General features: G+C 37.0%; 1 long non-coding RNA gene and 1 pseudogene across 2 annotated transcripts; one reads left to right on the top strand and one right to left on the bottom strand.

Annotated features, from left to right (window-relative positions):
- The window catches only part of LOC132054365 (guanylyl cyclase 1-like), an 81,074-nt pseudogene that overhangs the window by 47,902 nt on the left and 24,261 nt on the right, over nucleotides 1–8,911 (top strand).
- LOC132051567 (uncharacterized) lies at nucleotides 5,738–8,246 on the bottom strand. Of its 2 annotated transcripts, XR_009413755.1 has the most exons (3): nucleotides 8,076–8,246; nucleotides 7,398–7,716; nucleotides 5,738–6,003 (listed from the first exon to the last, which is right to left on the bottom strand). It is a non-coding gene; the product is annotated as an uncharacterized LOC132051567 (long non-coding RNA). The 2 variants fall into 2 exon arrangements; XR_009413756.1 differs by lacking the exon at nucleotides 5,738–6,003 and having other exon boundaries at nucleotides 7,342–7,716.

The raw sequence follows: 8,911 nt of genomic DNA, 5'->3' as shown, positions 1-8,911 counted from the left end.
AGTTTAAGTGTGGGGTGGTGATGTTCGGCCAAAAATGCATATATTTACCCATTGTTGCCTCACATTTTAATACTTTTAATCGTTTTTTGAGTACTATTATATTGTGTTGTGCTTAATATTATATTCTTAATGTGTAGGAATAAAATGGTGTGAAGATGAAGAGATTCGGAGAAAAAATTGAATAAAAAAGCAGGATGTTAATTAATTAAAGAAAGAAAAGAAAAGGGGAGACAAAACGTGAGACACTATGTTAGTTGTCTCCTTATTTGAATACAAAAGCAAAACAGAAAGAAGAAGGAAAGATTGAAAAAAGATGGAAACCTTACCTGGCAGCGATTGAAAAAGGAAGTTGGAAACGTACCTGGAAGTTTGGTCAAGCGATCTTCAAGCCACGCACAAGCATCGCGCACGGAACAGTACTCTGAATTTTATTATGCAGTTTGTGATTTTTTCCCTATCCGAGTTGGAATTGGTTTTTAAACGCCCAGGCCTTTTGGTACCCTATAAATACATATTCTACAGGGTTTTTTTTAGATAACTTTGGATAACTTGAAACCCTTAGTTCAGAACTTTGAACCTAGAGAGAGTTTGGAGCCGCCGTGGAGGCCGTAGTTATAGGGTTTTATCTTCTCTTCTCTGTAATACTTATTTAGACATTTTTATTCGGATGATTTGTTGTTTTTCTTCCATGTCTATGTGGAGCTAAACTCTTTAGTTCTAGGGCTTTGTCACAAACATGAAAGTTGATATTTGATTATCGTTTCTATCTATTAAATTTTCATATTTTTGGGTTGCTTATTTATTCTTGTGCTTAATTGTTTAATTACTTGATCACTAATTGAACACTATCTGTGGTGCGGGAATTGGACTTGAGAAAGGGAATTCACGCACGTAATAAGAATAAATAGAGTTTGTTCGATTTAATCGTTTCGCTACTGAGGATAGAGATATACCCTTTAGCCCTACTTAGTTGAATACGGAGAAATAAATGCGTTCTTGTTACCTCTGACGACCACAGAGATATAGGCATTATAGTGGCTACAGGCTTGTGAGTAGTTCGAGAGAATATCATAAAGTTACAATTAACCCGTCAACTAGTAACCCATAGGTAGAACGATTTGAAAACTCAGAATTGGATTGTTAGTGGTCATAGCCACTAGATCTATCTCTTCTCCGATAAAAATTTGCTCTTTCTTGGTTGAAGTTCATTATTTGTTTTCTTTTATTTTTAATTAGTTTACAAATATAATTTGGATTTTATTTCTTATTTAGATAATTAGCATTCGTTTAATTTGATAAATAGTTAATTATAAGTCTCTGTGGGATCGATATCTGGACTTAAAAATCCTATATTACTTGTACGACCGCGTATACTTGCGTGTGCGTTAGGGAGCAACAATCTGGCATATTTATTGCAGAACTTTTCTGTCAACTTTTCCTACTTCACAGTAACATTAGGTACAAAATCCATGTTTCTCTGTGGAGACATATTTCTAGGTATTTTCCTTTCTCATAAAATATTTGTGCATATGAGATTGCTCATGCTGTACACTGCTCTTTCTCGCATTGAGATTCAGTTTAAGTGACCTAGCAAAATGTGAATCTGGTTGATTCACCCCAGATACATCAGCAACTTAAGACCAGAAATATTTTTTATTAAGATCCAGATATTTTCTTATATCCTCTAGATTGTCAGTCCTTAAGCGCAGAGTACCAAGCCCGGGGTGCCTGCTTAAGTCCATATATAGCTTTGTTTAGGCGACATACATGGGTGGGATGCACGGGGTCAACAAAGCCCGGAGGTTGAGTCATATAGACTTCCTCTTGAAGGGTGCCGTTGAGAAATGCATTGTTAAAGTCAACTTGACGAAGAACCCAATCATTAGAGACGGCTAAAGATAGTAAGGTGCGAATAGTGGTTTGCTTGGCCACAGGAGCGAACATAGCACCGTAATCGATACCGGCTCGTTGGTTGAATCCTTTGGCAACCAAACGAGCTTTATACTTGTTGATGGACCCATCTGGATTATATTTCACTCGAAAAATCCACTTATACCCAATCAGATTTTTTGAGGGTTCGGATGGTACCAACGTCCATGTGTTTTGTTTTTTTGAGCGCTTCAAGCTCAGTAGTCATGGCCGCTGCCCACTTGGGATTTTTCATGGCTTCCTTAGCAGTTCGTGGTTCCAGGTAAAGGTAAGAAATAACTTGGGAATTGGAGGAGTTAGGAGCCAAGTTAGTAGCGGATGGAGATTTAGCAGTGGTTTGAGCAGTTAAGGTAAGGCGTGAGACAGGCTTAAAAATATTATTTTTGGATCTGGTTTGCATAGGATGGGTTGGATGAGGGTCGGGATTGGGAACATCAACAGAGGGATGGGACGATACTGTCTCATGATTAGTTTCCACTATATTGTGTGACGTATTTGTACCTTGGGTGCCGCTCGATGGAGAGTCCTCTGCAGATTCTGAAGTGCTCGAGTTGCCAACCGAATGGGAAGGTAGAGATATAGGATGGAGAGGTGAAGAAGAAGAAGGGATCTCATAATGCGTGGGTAGCCAGCTTTGCACTTGGTCTTGGTCTAATTTGAAAGATGTAGAATCAATAGATTTATAGGGAAATGTATCCTCTACAAATCTAACATGCCATGAAATATAAAATTTAGATGCAGTAAAATCAAAGCAAATATATGCACTTTGATTTTCTTGTACCTAAAAATATACACGGCGATCGAGCTTCTAATTTATGTTTTTCTAAGGGCTTAAGCCCCGGGGGTAACACGAGACTACCAAAGACCCGCAATTTTAGATAATTATGGTCTCGACCAAAAAGGCGAAAATAAGGTGAGTCATTATCTAACATTGGTGTAGGCATGCGATTTATAAGATATGTGGCTGTAGAAAAAGCAAACGACCACAACGATAATGGTAGACAAGCTAAATGAAGCATTGTAAGCCCTGTCTCTACAATATGACGATGGCGTCGCTCAGCCGAAGCATTATGCTCGGGGGTATAAGGTGGTGTAAGAAAGTGGGAGATGCCATGTATTTCCAAAAATGATTGAAGTTTACGAAATTCGCCCCCATTATCACTATAAATAGAGATAATTGACTTTTGAAAGTATTTTTCAACTGTTGCTTTGAATTTAGGAAAATTTTCAAAAACTTCAGATTTCCTTTTCATTGGAAAAAACCATACATATTTAGTAAAATGATCGACAAATATCAAACAATAGCTAAAACCATCAATGTACTGAATTGGAGCCTGACCCCAAACATTTGTATAGAGAAGTTCTAAAGGAGCTTTACTTTGAAGAGAGGAAACTGAAAAAGGCAGTTTATGCATTTTATTGCAATGACAGGAATTACAATGGAAAGATTCCTGTAAACTAGACTTCGGAAATGACAATCTTGAAAAAACATAGCGTAAAATTTTCAAGGAAGGATGGCCGAGACGTTGATGCCAACGTTCAAGAGAGTTGGTGGAGACGACATGAGCACTACGGCTAGGACGAGAAAGTGAAGATGTGTCATCAGTTGGGTGGTTGGTTGGCCACTCGTACACTCATCCTTAGGCTTTCCCTCCACTTGTTGTTCCCCCGTGCACAAATCATTCACAACAAAATTAAATTGTGAAAACTTAACTGAAACATTATTATCGCAACAAAGTTTATAAACAGAAATTAGATTTCATTTCATATTAGGGACGCACAACACATCATGCAAGTTAAGGGATGTGGAAGGCAATTTGGAGGAACCAATATGGCTATTGGAAAGAGATTTACCGTCCCCTATGATAACATCTTCGCTACCATCATAGTCATTATGTAGAGAAAGGTTTGAGAGATCATTGGTGATATGACTAGAGGCGCCCGAGTCCACAAGCCAAGAAGAATGAGAGTTGGTTGCAGGACTAGCAGTTGGCGGTTTGTGGTGTTTTTGGGAGCCGGTTGTTGTTGGTGGGTAAGTTGCTAAGCCACGGGACAGCCCCAAGTAGACGGCGACAACTTTTAACTGTGTGACCAGGCTTGTCACACAATTGACAAACCACATTGGAGTTGGAGGAGAGCGTCGTTCCCTTGTTCTGGTTCGAGGGTCCACGAGACTAAAAATTATTAGATTTGCCTCTTTTATTTGAAAGATTGGCGGATGATGCTTGTGAATTGCCTTGTCGACCAGCAAAGTGGGCAGTAATTGGAACAGTGGTGGTTAGGCCCTTGCGATGAAGACGAGACTCAAAGTCACGAAGTTTTTGATGTAACTCTTCTAGAGAAATTGGTGTGTCGCGAGCCTGAATGGCAGCAACCATGAGATCATATTCTGGTGGTAAGCCATTTAAAATATGTAAAATCAAATCATCTTGAGTTACTGGAGCACCGGCAGATGCTAGTTGATCAGCTATTTGTCGAGCATTTTGGATGTAAGCAGTAATAGGGGTATTGTCTTTGGACAGTTTGGAAAGACTATCACGCAAACTAATGAGATGAGCTCTGTTTGGTGTCGCATAAAGGTTTTTTAGGGTCAACCAAACATCATATGAAGTTTTGGAAGAGATTACATAAGGGACAATCTCTGGAGAAAGTGTAGCAATAATAGCACTGCGTAAGAGTTTATCTTGGTGTGTCCAAAGTGTGCTGGGTTGAGAAGGTGGTGAGGTTTCAATATATTTCTCAAGGTCATAACCAACAGGTAGTGAATCCCATTGGGTATGCCAAGAAAGATAATTGCTGGAGGTTAATTTTATGGGTGCCAAGGCAGTGGTGTTAATGGAGAGGAGATCAGCAGATTCACTAGAGGAATTAGGAAGAGATATGACCGAGACACTAGAAGTCTGGTGTTCGGAATTATGCGGTTCCGTGATTTTGAGAGGGTGATCTGATCGTTGAGAGTCCTCCATGGATCGAAAAAAAAAATGGCCGTTAGGCAATGGCTCTTGATACCATATGACAGTTGAATAATCAGAGAGGTTGTTATTTTATTTACTGAACCAAGTGGTGTTTATATACAATACAATGAGTGATAATAATTGGAAATATACAACAGAAAAGGAAAGAAATAAAATCAGAATTATGAACATTCTGGAAGCAATCAAAAGAAGATCTAAATCAAGATTGAATCAACTAATTAAGGTAACTACTATCAATCAGAATCAATCTTGGTACTGGTTTCCATATTAGCTTTGACGTCCTCAATTACTAACACTGTTTGTCAACGTGTGGAGTAACATAAGTAATAGACGATATGTTGATGTTAACTCACTTACGAGTGTAGAATTAAGATCCATGTGATGAAAGAAATATCTTAAGCTGATATAGATTGCTCTTTCCCATGATTTGACGTTGAGTTGATATATTAATCTTCTAAATTTGTGTGTCGTAAAAATTGTGGTCCAATTTTTTCCCACTCAAAGTGCTCTATTTGTATATTGGTAAATCAGGTCGCTCATGTCACTTTACTAAAACAATGTGCTAGTCTTTTTTGGCTTCTTTTTTCCTTTTCGCTCTTTGTATATTGAGTGGTTGATCTGGTAGAAAAAGCAGTAGTTATAGTAACTAAAAACATGATATATGTGAAACTGCTGCGACTGATGTTAGGAAAGATATGACGCCTGCACATGGTGGCGGCTGGCTACTAGTCCGTGAAATTTGGTTTTCTTTTTTCTGCTCAGTAAAGCCATAACATTGAATATTTGCAGGAGCAACTACCCAATGATCTGGTCCGAGTGGATATGCTATTTCAAAAAGCACGTGATGCTCGTATAAGTATAGAGGTAACCATTTATGTCCGGTCAATAGTCGATATTTTGTTGGGTTGGTAAGATATAACCAATTTCGTTGTCTGAGTTAGTTTCGGATTTACTACAAGAGTTATGAACTAGGAGATTTGAGCTTCCTGTTTGTAATACGTAAAGGACTAGTTCTTAATGGTGGAAATCAATAATCCTAATAAAAAAGTACTTAAAATACTAGTTAGCATTTTAAGAGAGTTGGCTTGCAAAGTTAAAACTAAGTGTTGCTCCCAAACGCACATATACGCGGTCGTACAAGTAATATAGGATTTATAGTCCAGATATCGTACCCACAGGGACTTATGATTAACTATTTACTAAATTAAACTATACTAGTTATCTACACAAGAAGTAAAATCTCAAGATATAATTATTAACTAACTAAAAATAAAATAAAACAAATAATGAACTTCAACCAAGAAAGAACGGATTTTTATCGGAGAAGAGATAGATCTAGGGCTATGACCACTAACAAACCAGTTGAGTTTTCAAATCGTTCTACCTATAGGTTACTAGCTGACGGGTTGATGTTAACTTTATGAGTATCTTCCGAGTTGCTCACAAGCCTGTAGATGCTACTATAACGCCTATATTCCTATGGTCGTCAGAGGTAACAAGATCGCATTTACTTCTCCGTATTCAACTAAGCAAGGCTAAAGGGTATATTTCTATCCTCATTAGCGAAATGATTACTCGAACAAGCTCTATTTATTCTTATTACGCATGCAAATTTCCTTTCCCAAGTTCAATTCACACGCCACAGATAGTGCTCAACTATTTCATCAAATGATCAAACAATTAAGATCAAGAATAAATAAATAACCCAAAGATGAAAAATCAAAAGATATAAATGATAATCAAACGTCAACTTTCATGCTAGTATCAAAACCCTAGAACTAAAGAGTTTAGCTCCACATAAACATGGAGGAAAAATAGCAAATCATCCGAAGAAAGCTTTAAAAATGAGTAATACAGAGAAGATAAGGTAAAACCCTGTAACTCCGGCCTCCACGGCGGCTCCAAGCTCTCTCTAGGTCCAAAGTTCTGAACTAAGGTTTTCAAGTTATCCAAAATTATGTAAAAACTGTGACTTATGAAATATTTATAGGTGTAGAAAAAATCCCTAAATAAAATAAACTAACTGAGTCCAAAATAAAATAGGAAGAGTTAAATTAAGAAAATCCTTGCTGCGTCGAGACTGGTTGGTCACGTTACTGACCGCCTCGCCAATCACCGCATCTGCTTTACTCTTTGAATTTGTTTCCTGTACTTCAACCAATTCCAATCAACCTCCATCATCATGTAATCATCATCCACTAATAATTTTCCAAGCATCTTTTTCAATCATTAGTTATCAAGCCTTTGTATACTCTTGTAAAAATTTCCACGTGAGCTGGAATGTCTTTTGGTTCTCTTTTTTCATTTTTGCCAACTTCCCACTTTTTATTCAATTTTATTTCAAATCTCTTCATCTTCTCACCCTTTTTTTCTACACATTAAAAATATAATATTAATCACAAAATCAATATAATAAGACTCAAAAGACAATTAAAAGTACTAAAATGTGAGACAAACAATGAATCAATATATGTATTTCAGGCCGAACATCACTCATTACAGAAATCAATGTGTCATCTTCTAATCCTTGAACTTTTAGATGAAGTGTGTCTTGTGTTTCAAATGAAAACTATAAAGATGAATTTGAGAATTTGATATTTTGCTTCAGAGTCCAGATCAATTTGCAGCTTTACCTGGTCTTGGCATAATGGATACCATTCTCCATCCATATTTTCGTTTGTGAGCGTTGTTGTTCTAACTTAGATGCAACTTGGAGTGGAAGTGCATGATAGGAGATAACTAACTGAGTTCTTGCTTGGACTTGCTCTGATGAGATATAGGTTAAGAATTTTCTAGATCTATAATAGAGAAACTTGTCTCACCTTCTCATTGATTTTGATTTGATCACCTTAATAAGCTTCTTCAACCCTAGTGGAAATTGGAGTGAAACTACAGTACTTGACATGCTTACCTCGGATTTTGCTCTTCCAGCTTTGGCTATTTACCCACCAAAGAAAGGTCAACTGCATTCAATTTTGTTGATTGAGGTCACCATCTTAGCGGGTGTATACTGGTCTTTTTTCTATTAGTTCTATGACAAAAAAGATTATATATTTCTTAGTTCAATGAAATGTTTTTCAAGGTGTTTTGGTGACAATTCCTATTCAAACCATACGAAAGTCTGGCAGCCTCTCGCCTTTTCCTAGTTATATTGATACCTTGGCTGACTACTGATTACTATTTTTGGACAGCTATGAATCTAGGTTGTCAAATGTATTTAGTCATGATGAGTTGAATGTTGGGAACTCCAAATTTGACCAGCTCTCACTTGTGGATGTATGTTTTCTGAAGGAGTGGGATGAAAAGTTTGTGTTGGGGCTTTACAGATAGCAGCCAGGGGCTGATCTACAGTGCCCGACACTGTAACTTTTGTCGAGATTGTATATTTATATGGAAAAATCGTTAAAGTGATATCTAATTCCTCGTGGAACCCCCTACTGAAACAAGCAAATAGCTCCGTGGCGTCAAGGAATGCCATTAAGGATTCGCTCCAGCGTTAGGCGAGGGTTCAAACCTCGTTGGTCTCTCCTGAGGCTTTTTTTTTTTTTTTTTTGGTATTCGACAAAACACTACACACTAGACCAACCAAATTAAAAAACTACACCAGCCAAATGAAAACCCCACACGCATACCAATAATTTCTCATTCTTTTACTTTAGTTTCCCTTATATTATGTTACAATTTTTTAATTTTTAATTTTCAATTAACCATGTCATGCCCCATCTTTTGCAAAAATATCTATTATGTTTAAGTGGTTTGTTAATTTGTAAATATATTATATTATTGAATACAATACTCGTTTTTTAGTTATTAGTTAGCACTGGCGAAATGGATAAAAAAAGATAAGTAACCATCTAATATAACCATTGAATATGAGTTGGATAACCCACTTTTTAAAAATGGATCAAATATGATTATTATCGATATTATCCACTAAAAAATGGATATTCATATTATTAATACTCATTTGTCTGCTTGTTATTTTTCATGAGCTCTTGCTTTCTCGG

Source organism: Lycium ferocissimum, chromosome 4 (assembly GCF_029784015.1).
Source record: "Lycium ferocissimum isolate CSIRO_LF1 chromosome 4, AGI_CSIRO_Lferr_CH_V1, whole genome shotgun sequence".
NCBI lineage: Eukaryota > Viridiplantae > Streptophyta > Magnoliopsida > Solanales > Solanaceae > Lycium > Lycium ferocissimum.
The sequence above is the reverse complement of the archived record's forward strand: the minus strand, read 5'-3'. Positions and strand labels throughout refer to the sequence as shown.